This window comes from Sciurus carolinensis, chromosome 5 (genome assembly GCF_902686445.1).
Source record: "Sciurus carolinensis chromosome 5, mSciCar1.2, whole genome shotgun sequence".
Classification (NCBI taxonomy): Eukaryota; Metazoa; Chordata; class Mammalia; order Rodentia; family Sciuridae; genus Sciurus; species Sciurus carolinensis.
This window is the reverse complement of record NC_062217.1, coordinates 35,189,903-35,210,299: the sequence shown is the minus strand read 5'-3', so window position 1 is coordinate 35,210,299 and position 20,397 is coordinate 35,189,903.

Below are 20,397 nucleotides of genomic sequence, written 5' to 3'. Positions count from 1 at the left end.
TGAAGAAACCAATTAATAAGCTTGAACAAACATATAAAATGGTGCACCCACAATTACATTATTTTCAGGCACATGTGTGACATTTACAAAAATATGGCAGATCATAAAGTTAATCACATAAAATTTAAAAAGTCTAATAATACAGACTATGTTCTGTGTTCTCTAACCATAGTGAAATAGATAGCAACTAATAACATAAAGCTAATTGGAATATTCTCATATGTTTGGAAATTAGGAAATAGACTTCTAAATAACCCATGGGTCATGGAAGAATGGAAATCAGTATGTATTTTAACTGAATTATAATGGAAAATATTTATAGACTCATTTGGGATATAATTATTGCTGTGCTTAGAGGAGATTTATAACCTTTAATGAACGTATTAGAAAAAAAGAGAGTATGACTATAAATGACTGTAGCATAGACATAAAGAAGTTAGTAAGAGAACAAAAGTTAGAGCTAAGGAAAGTGGTAGGATGGAAAATAGGAACAGAGGATTCAGAAGATGGTGGTGTGCATCTAGAGAGCAACCCTCAATTCTTCTGCATCGCAGAAACAAAGCAGTAAAAAACAGCTGAACAGAGAGGTGACTGGCACAGAAAACACTCTAAAACTCGACACTAGACAGCTTGAGACTTGGAGGGACTTGAAATTTGGTTATTGGAGCAGAAAATAAGAAGAGATTCCTTGACCCTGAACTATGAGCAGAGTGGGGTCAGAGGGGAGGGGTAAGAAAGAGGGAGAGGAAACGCCCTCAAGCTTACTTCTTTAATAACTGTTGAAAAGAAAAGCAGACCAAATTAAAACAGGACAGGCGCGCAAAGACAGTGAAGGTCATCACACAATTCAGCCTATGTTTTCGGCAGAAAATAGTCCTGAGCAGGGCAGCCATTTTGTAGGGCCCACAGTCAGCCAGTTTCCCTAGAAAAAATAAAATCAATACAGCTTCTCTTAACCAACAAGTAAAACCATAGGGAACACCACCGAAACAGGTTGTCTCTGTAATCCATCTAGAAGGGACTTTAGAGGGATCCCTGCTAGCTGGAGGTTACCAAAACCACACCCTATTGTTGCAGACTGCAGACAAGTGGAAGGGAGCTGACCAGAGAGCAGATAACACCCAGAGAGTGCTAAACCCAACCCAGAGCTTCAGGAGCAAATATGAGCCAACTGACAGCCTACCCCTTCACCGTGACGGGTAAAATCTCAGTGAGCTGCACTAGCCAGGGTGGAGGCTTCTGTTCCACAGAGCACCTGCATCCACAGGCCCCACGGTGGCAGACAGCCACCAAGTCCTTGGATAGGGCCACTACAAATAAGTCCCAGTGGAGAGGAGCAGGTAAGCAGCGATTCACAGGGGCCAATCATAGGAGGTCAGACACACAGACGGTCTTCATTCACAGGCCCTGCAGTTGCAAATAGCCGCCAAGTCCCTACAAATAAGCCCCAACTGAGGACAGTGGTGCTCAGCAGCTAGCAACAGCCCCTAGGCCTGTACCCTGCACCCAACAGAAACAGTCAGCAGATGCAGCACCCTCCAAACACAGACTTGGGCCTCTGGGCTGAATAACAAGCATCAACTGGGGGATAAAAACCACACCAACCAGGAAAATAGCTCCTGTGCCCCAGCACCTCTCTGAGTTTCCACAGCTGTGAGTCCCAGAGTTTCCAGGTTAGGACACAATTCTGGTTAGGACGCACGTACCCAGAAGAAGGCATTTCCTGAGTTTAATCCCAAGCAGCCAGTGCAGAACCCCAGTGCATAAATGACAGTAGTATACCCTATAAAGGGGCTTTCCCAGGAGTATCCCACAGATACCATCCACCATCCAGTGTGCCCAAATACAAGCCACTGACCTGCAACCTGGGGGACTTCAGAGGGGACAGCAGCCCTCCACCTTCTGCCCCTTGGGCCAGCCAGCACTACACCACCAGACTGCAATACCTCTACCTTAGATGACTACACCCCCAAAACACCAAAATATACACAGGGAACCCACACTGGATTTGACAGAATCACTGTAACGAAAAGTTGGTTCTTCCAAAAGATAAATAGATTGACAAACCCTTAGTCAAACTAACACAAAAAATAGAGATAAGACCCAATCCACAAAATTAGAAATGAAAATGGAGATATCACCACAGACACTTCTGAATCACTAGGATCACTAGGAATTATTTTGAAAATTTATACTCCAGTAAACTGGAAAATCTAGAAGATATTGCTGTATTTCTAGATACATCTGACCTACCCAAATTGAACCAAGAGGATATAGAAAACCTAAACAGAATATACAACAATGAGATTGAAGCAGCAAAGAAGAGCCTTCCAACAAAGAAAAGGACCAGACGGATTCTCACCTGAGTTCTACTAAACCTTTAAAGAAGAACTAATGCCAATCTTCCACAAATTATTCCATGTAATAGAAAGACAGGGAATACTCTCAAACCCATTCTCTGAAGCCAGTATCACTCTGATATCAAAACCTGACAACACCACATCAAGAAAAGGACAGAACAGTATTCCTGATGAATGTTGACTCAAAAATCCTTAATAAAATATTAGCAAACCACATTCAATAACACATTAAGAAAATAGTATGCCACAATCAAGTGGGTTTTATACCAGGCATACAAGGTTGGTTCAACATGTGCAAATTAATAAATGCAATTCACCACATAGACTGAAGAATAAGAATCACAAGATCATCTCAACAAATGTAGACGAAAGTCTGCAAAATCCACCAGACAGAATCCAGCAGCCATTCATTAAAAACATTAAAGAAACTATGGATAGAGGAAAGTTACCTCAATATTATAAAGGCTATATATGACAAACCCAAAGTCAACATCATAGTGAATGGAGAAAAACTGAAAACATTGTCTCTAAAATTAGGAATAAGACAAGGATGTCATCCTCTCTCACCACTCCTATTCTATATAGTTTTTGAAACTCTAGCCAGAGCAATCAGACTAGGACAGAAAATTAAAGGAATACAAATAGGAAAAGAAGTCACATTATCTCTGCCTATAATATGATTCTATATGTAGGAGACTCAAAACATCTACACTAAAAAGATTTCTAGAGCTGATAAATTCAGCAAAGAAACAGGACACAAGATCATCAAAAAAAAAAAAAAAAAGCAATAGCTTTCCTGTACTATAATAAGGAATCTGTTGAGAAAGAAAACAGGAAAATTATTCCATTCTCAATAACTTCAAGAAAATATACTTGAGAATAAATCTAACTGAGGGAGTGAAATATCTCTACAATGAAAACTGTCACTGAAGAGAGAAATCGAAGAAGACCTAGAAGATGAAAAGATCTCACATATTCTTGGATAGGTAGAATTGTTATTGTCAAAATGGCCATTCTCCCAAAAGCATTACACAAATTCAAAGCAATCCTCATCAAAATACCAATGACATTCTTCAAAAGATTAGAAAAAGACAGTCCTAAAATTTGCATGAAGGAATACAAGACCCAGCACAGACAAAGCAATATTGAACAAGAACTATGCTGGAGGTATCACAATACCCGATCTCAAATTATATTACAGACCTACAGTAACTAAAACAGCATGGTATGAGCATCAAAACAGACATGAAGACCCATAAAATAGAACACATGACACAGAGATGAACCCACATAGATACAGTCCTCTGACACTCCACAAAGGTACCAAAAACACATTAGAGAAAAGATAACCTTTTTAACAAATAGACTCGGGAAAACTGGATATTCATATGTAGAAGAACAAAACTTGATCTCTTTTGCCCTGCACAGAAGTCAACTCAAAAGGATTAAAGATCTAGGAATTAATCCAGAAACTTTGCAACTGTGAGGAAAAAACAAGACAAAACAAAACATAGGGTTCAACACTCCAACATTTGGTACAGACTCTGACTTCCTTAACAAGATCACTAAAACTCAAGAAATAAAACCAAGAATCAATAAGTAGGATGGCATCAAATTAAAAAGCTTTAGTACAGCAAAGGAGATGATTAAGAATGAGGAGAGAAGCCAGGCACAGTGGCGCATGCCTGTAATCCCAGTGGCTTGGGAGGCTGAGGCAGGAGGATCTCAAGTTCAAAGTCAGTCTCGGCAAAAGCAAGGCACTAAGCAACTCAATGAGAACCTGTCTCTAAATAAAATACAAAATAGGGCTGGGGATGTGACTCAGTGGTCAAGTGCTCCTGAGTTCAATCCCCAGTACCAAAAAAAAAAAAAAAAAAAAAAAAAAAAAGAATGTGGAGACAAAAACTGGAGAATGGGAGATGGGAGAAAATCTTTTCTAGCTATTCCTTCATGGGGGAGATTAATATTAAAAATACATGAAGAATCTCCATACTGCTTTCCAGAGTGCTTGGGTTACATCAACTTGCGTCCCACCAGCAATGTGTGAGTGTGAATTTTTTTCCACATCCTCACCAACATTTGTTGTTACTTGCATTCTTGATAATTGCCATTCTGACTGGAGTGAGATGAAATTTCATTGTGGTCTTGTATTTCTCTAATTGCTAAAGATGTTGAACACTTTTTCATATATTTGTTGAGTGTATTTTTTTCTTCTGTGAATTAACTGTTCAGTTCCTTTGACCATCTATTGATTGGGTTATTTGTTTTTTTTTGTGTGTTAAGTTTTTAGAGTTCTTTATATATCCTGGAAATTAATGCTCTGAGGTGCAGGTGGCCAGCCATCCCACGCCTCAGTAGATACCTAAAGGATTTAAAATCAGCATAGTCTGGTGACGCATCCACATCAATGTTCATAGCAGCTCAGTTCACAATAGCTAAGCTATGGAAACAACTGAGTTGCCCTTAAATTGATGAATGGATATGGAAAATGCATTATATAGACACAGTGAAGTATTACTCAACCATAAAGAAGAATGACTTTATGATATTTGCCAGGAAATGGATGGATCTGGAGGCTATCAAAGTAAGTGAAGTAAGTCAGTTTCCAAAAACCAAAGGTCAAATGTTTTTCTCTGATATGTGGAAGCTAAACCATGGTAAGGGGTGGGAGTTTGGGGGAGCACAGAAGTGCAGTAGATTAGACAAAGGGGAATGGTGGGAAGGGAGAGGGGTTAGGAAAAGGAAAGACAGTGGAATGAATGTGACAGAATTTTCCCATGTACATATATGACAACAACACTGAATCCCACGATTATGTGCATCCATAAGAATGGGATTCCAATTAGAATAAGTTATATTCCATGCTTGTATAATTATATCAAAACAGATTCTGCCATCATGTATAACTAAAGAGAATCAATAAAAAAATAAATGAAAATAAAGAACATATGAAGAACTCAAAAAATGTAACACCAAAAAAATAACCCACCCCTAATCAAAAGAATTAAACAGATATTTTTCAAAAGAATAAGTACAAATGGCCAACAAATACATGAAAAAAAATGTTCAACATTCCTAGCACTCAGGGAAATGTAAATCAAAACTACATTGAGATTCCATCTCACACCAGTTAGAATGGAAATCATCACAAATACAAAAAAAAAAAATGCTGGCAAAGATGTGGGGGGAAAGGTACACTCATACATTGCTGGTATGACTACAAATTAGTACAGCCACTTTGGAAAGCAGTCAAAAGGCTGGGAAGCACCATATGACTTAACTATTCCACTCTTTGGTATTCATCCTGAAGAACTGAAATCAATTTAGTAAACAGTCACATCAATGTTTATGGCAGCACAATTCACAGTAGCCCAGGTGACAGATGAATGGATGAAGAAATGTGGTATGTGTGTGTGTGTGTGTGTGTGTGTGTGTGTGTATATATATATATATATATATATATATATATATATATATATATATTTATATAATATGAGCTTTACTCAGCCAAGAATGAATTAAGGTTTTTGCTGATAGATGGATGGAACTGGGGAACACCATGCTAAGTGAAACAAGCCAGACTCAGAAAGCCAAAAGTCAAATGTTTTCTTTCACCTGCAAAAGTTAGATTGAAATAAGGGGGCATAAAGCAGAGGATGGGGAGAAAATCCCATGAATATAGAGGGGATATTAATGGAGTAGAGGAAGGGGATTGAGGGAGGAAGATGGATGGGAAAAGGGAAGAACTGTGGAATGAAATTGACCAAATCATACTATGTACATGTATGAATATACCACAGTGAATTCACTTTTATGTATATTGATAAAGCACCAGTTAAAAAAAAAATAAATAGAAGGAAGACCAGTAGGATTTAGGAACAGGGGGAGGGAGGATGGTGGGTTGGGGGGGGAGGAAGAAATGAGAACTAAGATGAAGGAAATTATATTCTATGCATGTATGATTATGTCAGAATAAATCCCATTATCATATAATGCACTAATAAAAATATTTAAAAAGTAAAAAGAAAAATTGAAATAGAATCAAGAGGATCAACATAGTTTGTCATTTGATACAAAAAAGTAATAAGCTTTAGGTAATAATTATTATACACAATTATACTTCAAAAGTTTGAAAATTTAGATAAAATATAAATTTCTAAGAAACATAGAATATTAAAGTGAACAGAAGAATTAATAGAAAGTTTACATAAATCTTTATCTATTAAGGAAGTTGAATCTACAATTTAGAATTTCCCTCAAACAAAACTAGCTACATTTTACTTCATGTGTGAATTCTTCCAAGCATTTAAGGAAGAAGTGTCACAAAGCTTTTACAAAGTTTTCCAGAGAGAAGAAAAAGTTAAAAAATATACCACCTAGTTTTATGAGGTCAGTATAATTTTGATGATAAAACTTGAAAAGCACAATAAAGGATGTTCTTTCAGGTTAACTTTGCTTATAAACATAGTGTAAAAATCCTAAATAAAATATTAGCAAAAAGAATCTAGTCTTATATAAAAGAAGCTCATATCTAGAATACATAAAAAAACTTATACTGGTATCACATTATGCCCTTATACAGAATCTAGTGTTCTAGAAAAGGAGTTCATATCTAAAATACTCTAAAAAAAAAACTTATACAGATTTATAAGAGACAGACAACCCAATAGGAAAATGGGCAAGAAAATTGAACAGACTTTTCATAAAAGGAATATATGAATGGTTAATGAAAGTCTGAAAAATATGTAAACTTATTAGTAATCAGTGAACTGAAAATTAATGGCATAATGTGATACCAGTACAGATTCACCAGAAGGGCTCTAATTAAAAGACTTACTATGAAACGTAATCTGTTGAGCCACAGGAATCCTATACTCTCTTGAGAGTGTAAATGGTGCACTAATTTGGAAATATGGATGTGACCAATGAGTCAACAGATGAATGGATACCCTATAGAAGTAATAGAAAATTACCAGAAGCTTTATCCAAGCCATTACTATCTTTTCTCATCTCCCCATAAAACAATGAAGGAAAAGGGGAGTGTAGAAGTTCAGATTAATAAGTATGTTCAAAGTAGACTTTGCAAGTTGTGAATAAATAAGACTGTCAGGTTTATCATTGCTCAGAATTCACCTCATGTTCTGCAGCTCCAGTTGGTGTTCAAGAATGTCCATGGGGAGATTGAAACTTTCCTCAATTATGTCCATCCAATCCAATCTATGGTTTACAAGACAAAAGCAGAGTTTTCTGAATAATTGTCCTAACTGCTCACATTCTTTCCTTATTTCTACCATAGTAGTTGGTCTTTTTTACATTGCATTTTCCTGGACCAACAAGGACAAAGATCACAGGGTTGCATCAAAGCAAATCTAAGGCCTGGACTTCCTCTGGAGATGTTATGGAGCTGATGGCCCCGAGCAGAACCATTTGCAATTGACAGTCTCATTTTCTTCTCCTGGAATGGCTAAAGTTGAATAACCAGGTACCAGTGTGATCTGAGGGCAGTTTTTTGCTTGAATAAAAGTTATTTGAATAAAGTCATGTAGTATTAATATGGAAGCTGCTATAACCCAATGATATATTTTATTTGGGGGATATGATTTATCAATTTAGGTGAGTGCTATCCCAAAATAGCTCTGAAACTATTAAAAAAAAAGTCCTCTCTGAATTCTTATTTGTTCTCTTCTACTTCTTATTTTATGTCTTTTTTATTTTCTTATTTAAAAATCTCTCTAATGTAACAAAACAGTACTGCAGAATTGACCTTAGTGATTTATTAGTATTTGATGTGATTTTAAAATCTTTTAAAAAGTTATTTCTTGACCTTTTCCCAAATGTCTGGACAAGCCATATTTTCTCCTTGATGGTTTGCAAGAACCAAGTTCTAAAGGGAAAGAAAGGAGGGAAAAAGCATAGGAAGGAAGACAGACCCTCAAATTTCTCTAGTTTTTTTATTACCCCCCAATTCGACTCTGTCCATGCTGTCCTCTGCTGGGCACTTCCAGGGCACTGTGTCATCATTTCTCCCTCAATTTGATCTTGTCTCAGGCCATCATACTAATCCAGAACTGCTTCCTTTCATAGTGCAACCTTGGTTTAAACTACACTCTCCTTAGAATACTGCTATCTGTATTGGAAGCATTTAATTAATGTCAGTGTAGCAGATGCAGTTGGAGCCTGAGGGATCTCACTGACAGGCAGATATGGGTGCTGCTGCTAATCCATAATTCAACTGTCTCTGGAGAATTGCCCTTGTGATCTCAGTTTCCTTGTTAGGAAGTGTCTGGATAGTATGCTCTTCCCATCTTCCCTGTGTGACCCCCAGTCAATGATTGCTTGGAACGTGGGATACAAAAGACCCATTTTCTCCTCTAGTGAGACAGACTCCAAGGCCCACTTTAAACTCCACTTCTCTCTCATTAGGTCAAGATGAGAATAGACTTCCCTTTAAACCATGGTCTGGTTTCAATATTCTCCCTTCCCTGTTCTTTTACTTTCCTGCAGTTTTCTCCTAAGATCACTATTTACATGAGGATTAGAGATTTATGCCAGCTGCAAGTTAGCCAGCTAGCCTGCCATAGTTTCACGGATGCTGGAAGGAGATAGAAGACTTCCGTGACAGAGAAAAAGAACAGTTTATTACACATGACAATAGCGGTAGTCAGAGTACCATTGTTTTCACATTGGCTTACCAAGTCTCATTTACCACAAGGTGATGCAAAGACAGTCAGGTGATATTTGAACATAAAATTGGTTTCAATGCAGAGGAAAATCCTGAAGCTTAGGGAACCTCAATCTTTTATACTGGGTAGTGAGCAAAGTTGACAGTTGTCCTAGAAGAAAATGTTATTGTGTTAGTCACCTTTCTGTTGCTGTGATGAAATAATACCTGAGATAAATCAACTTAAAGAAAGGTTGACCTTGGCTCATAGTTTCAGGAGGTTTGGTACATGGTTCCCCTATTGCTTTTGAGTCTATGCCAAGGCAGTGCATCATAGCATGTGGTAGAGACAAGCTGCTCACCTCATTGTGGCTGGGAAGCAAAGTGGCGGGGAGGGAGAGGTTGGGGTCCCAATATAACTTTCCAGGGCATGTTTCAATAATCTCACTTCCTTTCACTATGTCCCATTTCCTAAAGGTTCCTCTGGGCTGGCAACCCAACCTTTAGCATATGGGCATATGGGGAATATGTAAGATCCAAACCATAACACATTATCTTTATTGTATGGGACAATAAACCTGTGTTTTGTTATGGATGAGGACAGTATCCCTAGCTTCTATGGCTCTGCTATATAAATAATTTTGAAAACAATAATTCAGAAAAAAGCAGCCAGAATCTCTGCCCATAAAATATACAGAAATCCAAGAGACTCATGATGAAGTATCTCCCAATCAGCATTCCATTAGCAAATAAATTTTATACCTATCTTTGTTTCTAGGTCTGCTTTTATGGAACTTAACATAGGGAAAATAAAAATGAAAAGCTAGAGGACAAATATGAAGACCACAGTAATACTGATTATGACTAGATGATATTATAGAATTTTCTGCATGATTAAATCTGATTAATAGTGAAAAGGCTTTTCTGTTGGCCATTTATATTTGACTCTCTTTTCTGGGGCTTTTATTTGATAAATTCTTGCTTCTGAGAGAAAAAATGTGTATTTGTCAAGAGAGTAATGTCAATAAAAAATTTTTCAAATGGGAAGATGTATATTAAATGTTTAATTCAATGATCTTTGCAAACCACATCTTCAGAAAAAATTACCTAAAACCCTCCCTCAATTCTAGTACAACTCATTGGACTCTTTTTCCCTCCTTCCTTCCTCTCTTCCTCCCTTCCTCCCTTCTCTGTTTTCCTCCTCCTTTGCCCACTCTCTTGTTTCTTTCTTTTTTTTATCACTAAGACTCAAAGACTCAATTTCTTGTTTGAAACATTATTACTTTCCTATCAAAAGCATCTGCATAACATGGAAAATGGAGAATTTTAGACCCACGAGGTACAAAAGGAAATGAACTGCACATGAGTCTTCATAGATACATATGCAGGTCAGAGAGATGTATGTTTCTGCATGTTGAACACAAGTGAGTGTTACATATGCACATTAAAAAGTAAGTTCTATGGCTCATCTGGATTTTTATGCATATTTCCCACTGTTGGGTTCAAGTAATTACTGTCTTAGAAGTTCAAATGGATACCATCTGTCACAAGACTCTATGAATCAGCACAATAGCTATCACTTCTCCTTGAGCACCCAGTCAATGTGGTCAGCACAGAAGAATGTACATGGTCATTAGTATTTTTCCGCAAGAAAGTACTTACTGTAAGTTAGTAACTATCCAAGTGCCGTAAGAAGACCAGTTTTCAAGACTTCAACATAGAAAGAGAAGGAAGATTAGAAGCATTTGAGGACATTGTGTAAGTCAGCCACTTTCCATCTTTTCACATCCATCTTATGAAGGATATTATTTAAAAAGGGGAAGTGAATCTCAAAAAAGTTAACCACACTATCAAAGTCCCCAACCAGGAAGTAGCAGAATAGGGACATAAACCCCTGACGCACTGTCAGTTTTCAACCAACAACACTGGTTAAAGCACCTCTTGGTAGGATTATTCCACCTAGATGGACTAAGAGATTTGCAACTCTAAGTCAGGAAAAAATACCTTGGCCTCACTCCAGACCAACTAAATTATGATTTTGGAGAAGGGGCACAGATTGCTACCACTATCATCCGCTGATGATACTGATGTGCATTGAGACTGGAGAGCCTTCAGCCTAAGCTCAGCTCATTGCTTTCTCAGGTCCCCTTGGATGCTCCATACTACTTCAACACACCCATCCGGTTATCAGACAAACCAACTTCTAAAGCTGCCTGCTATCCTCAGTCCCGCCAGTGACCCTACCGCTCTTTGAGTCTTCCGTAAGCCTCAGAATGCTTCTTTTCCCTTCCAGTTTTCAGGGAGCACCTTTAATTACTGTATCTGCACAATTGTTACTGTAGGGAAGTTAGTTCTCTTCTCAGCAGCTCCAGTTTATTCTCTGGGTGGTCCCTGCTTCTGCAGCCCTCCATTGTATCCTTCTTGCATGAAGGAGAACTGATGTCTTCCTCTTCCAGGATGAGCACAGAAAAGGAGATGCACATTGACTGTATGTTTCAATGACTGACATTAATTTTCTCTGTAAAGTACTTTCTACCTTCTTGACTTTTTAATGACTCTCTAGAAGATTTTCTTTAAAACAAAGCCTTGACATTAACATAATCCTAAATTAAATAGATTCAAGGAATCCTTTATGCGCCTGAGTATACAGCAATCCTGATACATGGTAATTTTCTTAAGAATAATTATTTTTACCAACTGGAATATACACATTTTTAGAAATGTAGATGAAATAATAGAATTTCACCTTACAATACTAGATGTGTTAATCAGTTACACATGTGTCATTTATATATGTAATTGGTTATTATGTATGATAGAAACATTAAGAATTGTGTGATATATATTATAGTTGTTTAATTTATAAATATTACTTTACAAATTCTCATATCTCCTGAAAACATTTGAATGTATAAAGGCTTGCCCTTTATACATTTTAATATTAATTACTATCATTAATAGAGATTTTAGAATTATCAAACACCTTCTTCAAGTTTATATCATATTAAATTCATGTAATTTGTGATTAGAAATCTGTGTATAATGGTATTACTGAAAATTATATCTCAGGCTACAGGTATACATTTATGTATTTATTCATTTATTTATCAAATATTACTGAGTATGTTCTGGGACTGGGAAGACACCTAAATTTTTTTTGTTCTGGAGATATAAAGATTACTGCATGGAATAAAAGCTCTGATAGAATTATATTGTAGTGGGGGCAGACGTACAAGAAATATTTCTCAGGTCCATTCTGTGAAGAGCTATGATGTCAAACAAAGGAGGAGAGAATGTAGACTGTTATGGTTTGAATATGAGGTGTCTCCCATAAGCTCACATGTGAGACAATGCAGGAAGGTTCAGAGGAGAAATGATTAGGTTGTAAGAGTGAATTAATCCCTGATGGGATTAATTGAAGTGCTATGGTGTGGCTGGAGGAGACTGGAATTGGGGCCTGGCTATGGGGTATAAATTTTGTATCTGAAGAGTGGAGTCTCTCTCTCTCTCTCTGCTTCCTGATGATGCAAACTACTTCCCTCTGCCTTGCACTTCTGCCATGATGTTCTGCCTCACCTTGAGCCCAGAGGAATGGAGTTGGCCTTCTGTGGATTAAGACCTCTAAAACCGTGAGCCCTCAAATAAACCTTCCTCCTCTATAATTGTGCCAGTCAGATCATTTAGTCACAGCAATGAAAAAGCTGACTAAAACAGATTGATGAGGAGGAGTGGGATGCTTCCTCAAGGGTAAGGCAAAACCTCTTTAAGGGTTGTATTAACCATGTCTTTATGTTTTGCATTCTGTATTCTTGAACTCTGGGGCCTTGTTGCACCTGATAGCCCTTCCCCGGGTTAGCCACTCCTGAAGACAGTAAACGACTCTAAGGGAGTGCTCTTCAAGTACAAACCACCCACCCTCCCTCCACCCATTTTTTCCAACGACTCTAACTCCAGACCATTGTCCTCTGGCTCCACTCACTCCAGGACCAGGTACCAGATAACTAGAAATTATTCAAACTAGCCAAGCCTAAGCATGCTTGTCTTCCCATGGAAATAACAATAAAAGCTCTTGCTCACAGTTGCCCTTTCAGCCTGCCTCCTGACGGACCCTGGAGTTTCCCCACATGGCTGTGTGGCATAGCATGCCTTCCTCTTGCCATCTTTAACAAGGCATCTTTTCAATGGTACTTGTCTCCTGATCCATGAGTCTTATAATACTTCAAATTTTCTACTGATATACTATATCTTAAAACATAAGAGTGACATCTGAGGAGAGGCCTGGATGAAGTAAGGAGGGAGACATGAAGATATCTGGAGAAAGAGCATTCCATACAGAGAACTGCATGTACTCTTGGGCTTCTTTGAGGAACAACCTGTTGGCAATGTAGCCAGAGCAGAATGAGCAAAGGGAAAACACTAAAAGATAAGTCAGGAAGTAGAGGGTTGTGTTTGCCAGTTTTTCATTGCTGTGACCAGAATACCCAACAAGACCAACTTAGAGGAGCAAAAGTTGATTTTGGCTCATAGTTTCAGAGGCTCAATCCATGGTGGGCCAATTCCATTGCTTTGGACCCAAGGTGAGGTAGAACAGCATGGAGGAAGGGTGTGGTGGAGGAGCTCTGCTCAGCTCATGACGGCCAGGAAACAGAGCGAGGGGAAGAGGCCACAGGGATGAGGAATCCTTCCAGGGCAGCAGCCAGTGACCTACTTCCTCTAGCCACATCCCCTTGCCTACAGTTACCACCCAGTTAAGCCATCCAAAGAAGGATGGACTGATTAGGTTACTGCTCTCATAAGCTAATTATTTCACCTGCTCACACAGGAGTTTTCAGGGGACACCTTCTACCCACATCACAACTAGGGTGGTGGTGAACTTAAGTAGAGTGACTCTTGAGGTTCACTTGAGACTCTAGTAGTTAGACTGCCAATGGGGAGAGGCAAAGGGCAAATCTAGATAACACATTGCTTTTCTGATAATGAGTAACTGTCATCAAAGGAAATGGGACCAGACATAGAAGTAATTCAAATCTCCCACAAGGTAGTGTCCTTTTCATCAATGACAGAAGGGAAATTCTTATCATGTTCCCTGACTGTAATGGATTATTGCATTGAATTATGAAAGAAGCACAATGTTTCCTCAAACCAGAGTTCTTGCATTTGACCTTGGGGATCATCCTTTTCTGCGTTTTGACCAAATGAAGTTTCTTTTCCTCTTAGTTTTCTTAAGGTAGGGACTTTTTAAAATCAAAGGTACTACTAATGGAGTAGGTCATAACAGAATAATCTTTGACTAGGATTTATGCATGTATGCTGACATGCAATATTTATTATGCATGTGGTGGGCACAATACTTAGTATTCACATGGTGGGTACAAATTAATTAGAAGCTCTTTCTTGCATATCTTATCACTATGGTAGGCCTGAGGGAGGCTCAGAAATATAAAATGGTATTCACCTCAAAGAGTAGTCGTTAAGATAAACACAGATAAAACAATTACAATCACGATGCATAATAAGGAGCCAGATTTTGTGGTATGTATTACAACTTTTCTATAAATTCAGAGGAAAGAGAGATAAGAAGTGTTAACATAATGAATGAAAAGCTTGATTTTAATCTTTATTTTGACTTTAAAGAAAGTCAAAATAGAAGGATGGTAGAGAGATGGAATGAAGGGAAGAAAGTATGAAACCAAAAAAGAAAATAGAGGATATCTGGAGAGTAAAGATTTCAGCCAGATTAGAAAGAATGAAAAAAAAAAGTACATAATAGTTTGAATGTTTAAACAAGGCGAATGAGAATTTAGAACTACAGGAGATAGAATGTCATTGTTTTTTGGGTGTCTTTGTTTAATTGTTTTGGGGTGCTGTGGGTTAAACCCAGGGCCTTGCACATGTTGGAAAATGCTCTACCACTGAGCTACACTCCAGTTCTCATTGGTCATTTTAGAACAAAGAAACGACGCCAAGTGAATCATATTTTAGGATATCTTTTTCTGTCAGAATGAAGGCAAATGGTTCAAGGATAAAACAATAAAAATCAAGGACACGAGGTGTGAAAGTTTGTTAATTTCCTAGAGCTGTCATAACAAAGCACCACAGACTTGAAGGTTTACAACGTATTTATTTTCTTCTAGTTCTAGAGGCTACACGTCCACAGTTCTGGCAGTTGCCCTCAACTCTTGGTGTTCCTTGGTTTGAAAAACTTCAACGTAGTGTCCTTGTGATCACATGATACTCTCTCCCTCTGTCTTCATCCAGATTTAACTCTTCTTATAAGAGCATAAGCCATTGGATTAAGACCCATCCTAATCTGTGATGGCCTCATCCTAACTGGATTGTGTCTACAAAGATGTTATTTCCAAATAAGGTCCCATTCATAGGGACAAGATTTAAGGACTGAATATATCATTTCAGGGGACACCATTAAACCCAAAACCTAAGGATTTGGTTGTCACATAGGTGCTATGGACTGAATTGTGTCACTTTAAGATCCACATGAGAGATGACTGACCCCAGTGTGATGGTATCGGAGATGGGGCTTTCAGAGGTGATGAAACTGAGTGAGGGTAGGTGAGCAGGGTCTCGTCATGAGATGAGTAGCCTTGCAGAAAGCTATGCTATGATGTCACAGATTGTTCTCTCTCTCTCTCCCCGCCCCCCATCCTCTCCCTATCTCTCTTTCAACAATAAGTTTGAAAGCCAAGCAGAGAGCTCTTGCTAGTGAAATGAAATAGTCCATACCTTGAAATAGACATCCCAGCTTCTGAAACTATGAGACAGAAATTCCCATTGTGAAGCCACCCAGTCTGTGGTACTTTGTTCTGACAGCCTGTGCTGACTTACACAACAGGCATGAGAAGGTTCTTTTATGTGTGTGTTTATCCCCCTACTTTATTCCCAACAGAATTTAGGTATCTAACATTATTGTAACAGGGAGAATAGAAAAACACATAAGGATGTGATCATTTGGAAGGATAAGAATTATAAAATAATACCATTCAACACCAGGCAACAACTTTGAAAGATGTAGAAGCAATAGAAGATTTCTTGAGAAAATATAAAATACTCAAGTTAAATTAAGACATAAAAACCTTGATTAGACCAATTACCATAAAAGAGATTGAACAGGTAATTAAAGAATTTCCATTAAAAAGGTACTAGAGCCAGATGGTCTCACAGCTGAATTTTATTTAACCATTAAGAAAATGGATGATTTTACCATTTGTTTAATATTTTCAACCCCAGGAAAGGATGGAGAACTCAGTAGTTCCTTTCATAAAGTCAGCTTAAGTTTAATATCAGGTTTTATAATGGTAGTACATAGAAGAAAGTGACAAACCAATAACTATGTTAAATATAGTAAAAATAAATACTAGTCAATAAAATACAAAAATATACCAAAATTAATACACTATGACTCAGTAGTGTGTATTACAAGAATGCAAAGCTTATTTTATCATATTTTATTATAGTCTGTCAATTCAATTAAAATTAAAAGAGAAAGCATATAATTAGATGAGTAGATGAGATTTTATTTCATGAGATGAAAGTGTTCTTAATTTAAAAATTTAAAGCTATGAGGGAATAAGTAGACACTATTTGTTGAAGAAAAACAACTATTATTATGAATGTTAAAATATTAACATTGTAGGGCAGTCAAGGTGTCTGCTATTTCCATAGTGAAGCAACCATGTTTTAGAGGCTGGTAGAGACTTCTAAGGTAGCCTATGGTGATCTCTAACTCCTGGAATTTACATCCTCATACAATCCCCTCCTCCAGAATTGGGGCTGCTCTTAGAGGTTTATTTTGAAGGAATTAAATATGGCAAGGTGTCTGGCTCTCACTTCCAAGACGAGTTTACAGAAAATTGTGACTTCTAGCACTCTCTTTTTCTGTCTGGCTCTTCTGGTTTTCTTGCTCTGATGAAAACTTCTAGCCATCAATCAAGGAACCAGCAACTGCAAAAATGCAACTCTTTCCAACAAGCACTTGAGTGAACTTTAAAGTTAGACTGCGCCTGAGCTCCTGATCTACACAAACCGTGTGATGGTGATGCTCCCTTCAAGCAAATGAAGGAGCATACCTTTGTTACCTAGGGATAGAGAAATACCATCAACAAAATAAGCATTTTAGTAAAAGGAAAATCAGAATGATTGGAAGGACGTGCCTATCACAAGGGTGATGGTTAGGTCATAGGAGAAATGGTTGTAATGATCCATGGGAGAGTCATATAATACAGTGTTGTATTACATTGCTTTACCTTAGCAAAGAGGATGAATTATCATTATAATTTGAAAAGACATCAATGCATAAATTTCCTAAATAAATACAACATTAGCATTGGGGAGAGGCATGTTTTTCCTAGTGTTGGATGTTCCCTTTCTGTGAAAGAAAGTGATGTAAGTTCTAGTCTTTCTCCGTCCTTTTGCTCACCCAAAACAAGGTGCAGGTAGGATTAAAAGATTTACTGATTGGTAGGTTTGGGGAGGCTCACTCTGCAGGCATAGCCCAATCTAGCTCCTTTTCACCTTGGGAATGAAAACCCTCAGGGAGCGTGCATTCTGCTCCAATTCTCCTAGGGCAGAACTTCTCCTGGCAGGATTATAGGAGAGTCATCAAGGCTGCCAAAGTAGGCTCTTGGCTGGGTGATGAATTTTGTCCGCTTCTGGGGTGCAGATGGCAAGACCATTTGACTTGACCAGAGGGACACTTCTCATCTTTATATTCCATCTACCTTATGCCTTTTTTTCTCAATTCAACCAGAATTGAGACAATAGAGAGGAATGGGATTAGTTGGTATTCTTTAAAAACCAGTTTCATTTTGGGCAGAAAATACTTAAATATAAAAACAAAATTGATCTGTGTATTTAGTATATGTGAATTTTATCCAAATGCACCATAAACAAATGGGAACTCTAGTTAACAGGTTTACTTTTTAGACTGCAGTGGGTTTGCAATTGTGAAATACTTGTGGGTATTCCAGGCGTGAGCAAATGAGTAAATATATTGAGGATAATGAAGACCAGGTTTCTCACTTTGGGGTGTCATAAGGTGGAAACATCCTGTGGAGTTGGATTGGAATTAGATATATCAGTATAAACAAATGATTTTTTAAGACAGATAGTAGCAAAGTAAAGATGTGTACATATGCAAGTGAGCATTAGTTAAAAAAAGTATCATATATTCAGTTAAAAAGTATTATCATATATTCAGTATCATATCATATATGACCTAGGTCTGTCCCTAAAGGACTAGAGGCGATGATGGCAGTACAATGAGCACACCTAGTTCTCAGATTTTATTTTCTAACTACCATTATCCATCAAAAGGGACTTCTGGTCTTCTTGAAGTGACCTTTTTGGAGCCCAGGCAGTGAGAGTATAAAATAAGCCTGGAACAACTTTCAACATCAAAAGAAAAGAAGTGTTCAGAGATTCATGTCAGAAGAACTCAGAAGTAAGTTTGAAAGGTTTCCCACTGGCCAGATTTGGGACAATCTGAGCATGAAAATAAATGATAGATATAAAGTATCAATGAATAAAACAAGTATTCAGGAGTCTAATCTGCACATGAATAAATAAGTAAATAAATGTCGAGTAGAAAAAAACACCTCTTCCTTACAAACACCGACTAAAAACAGAAAGAAAAATGGAGTTAGAGAATCTTCAGTGGATACCAAAATTAGCAGGTGAAAATTTCACAATTAACATGATGCTTACACAGTCACAAAGTCTCTCTCCTGCAAATTACTTACTGATTACAAGGAGGAAAATAGTAATTCTATTAGAAAAATCTATTGAATAGTGAAGTTCTTCAATTTAACATCCACCAAACTGGGAAAAACTAACTTCCAATGTCATTCTCATGCTCAGAAGCTTTCTATTAAGTGTCCTGTCAGGGACACAACATCGTTTTAGAAATATTCCTACCCCCAATGCATAACCTGAGTCCAATCATAAAGAAACATTAGAATCCTGAACTCAAATTGAGATGCATTTTAAAAATTACCTGGTTTGTAGTTTTCAAAAAAAAAAACATAGGTGAAAAAGACAAAGAAAAACTGAGGAACTCTTACAGATAAAAGGATGTTAAAGAAGCACTTATTATTTTGAATATGATTTTGAACCAGATTAATAAAAGCTAAGAAGGACATTATTGGAGTACTTAATATAATTTAAATATAGATTTGAACTAGAGAATGAAGTTGTATCAGTATCAGGTTTCTTGACTTTGATAACCTATGTTTATGGGTAAAAGGATGTGATGTTTTCCCTTATTCTAAATTGGTTCAGAAAAGAATAAATGTGTATATTTGTATATAGAGATACACACAGAGACACAGAATTATAGAATGCACAGGTGATTAATAGAACTGTTTATTTTGTGATGTGTATTTGCATATGTCCATAGGATGTATATGCACACCTACATATCAATAATACATATCTCATTTAGTACCTACATAACCCTCATTTAGTATATGTCATATATACACAAATACTCTAGGAGTTCCTTATACTTGCAACTCTTTGTAAGTTTGAAATAAAAAGTTACTAAAATACTAAGTAATGATGTAGTTTAGTAAGGGTTGAGACTGAGTTTATTAAGGGAATTTGTTGGGAAAGTACATGCCTTATTTTGATGGGCCCAAATAGGTAGATTTGGGATTCAGATACAGTGTAGAGTTCAAACCTTGGGTGTTTATGGTGACTTATATTGTACTGGCATTTAACTTCTCAAGAGGCTTCAATTTTAGGCCTCGCAGCACTTTGACATTTGACATTTTACTGCGGCCAGTGGTGACTTTGTCCACAGCTATTTGTGTTAAGTTACTCATTGGATCTTGACAAAGGCTCTGAGTTGCACCCAAGACCAGTAGATTTGAGCCTACAGGTTGACTGCTGAACCACAGGCAATGCAGAGGTTTTGTTCACAATGCCAAGTTTAATCTCTTATGGGAATTTTTTTTCCAATTTGTTTACCTTGCAGGTTTTAGATTCTGCAAAACTGTCAGTGACTGGCATCCTGGCAAAACTGAAACTGTGGATCTATTTGGTACTGTTAAATTTCTGCTCTAGTCTTTGATAATAATCAGTTCTAGACCTTGGAAACATATTTCTTTTTGCATTAGGGGCTCTGGTTTGACTTGTTTTCTAAATTTGACAGATGTGGAATGTGAAAAAATTGAATGTCCTATTAACTCTTTGGACTCTAAAAAATATGAGGCATACAAGCATGTTGGTGTTATACTTTCCGAGGTCCTGAAGAATGTGCACATGTTCTGGGGGAGAAAGTTCAAGTGGCAGCTGCTAAAGGCACCCCAAATGTACTGAGATACTGAGAATTCTACAAGTTGAAATTGTGCAGAATAAGAA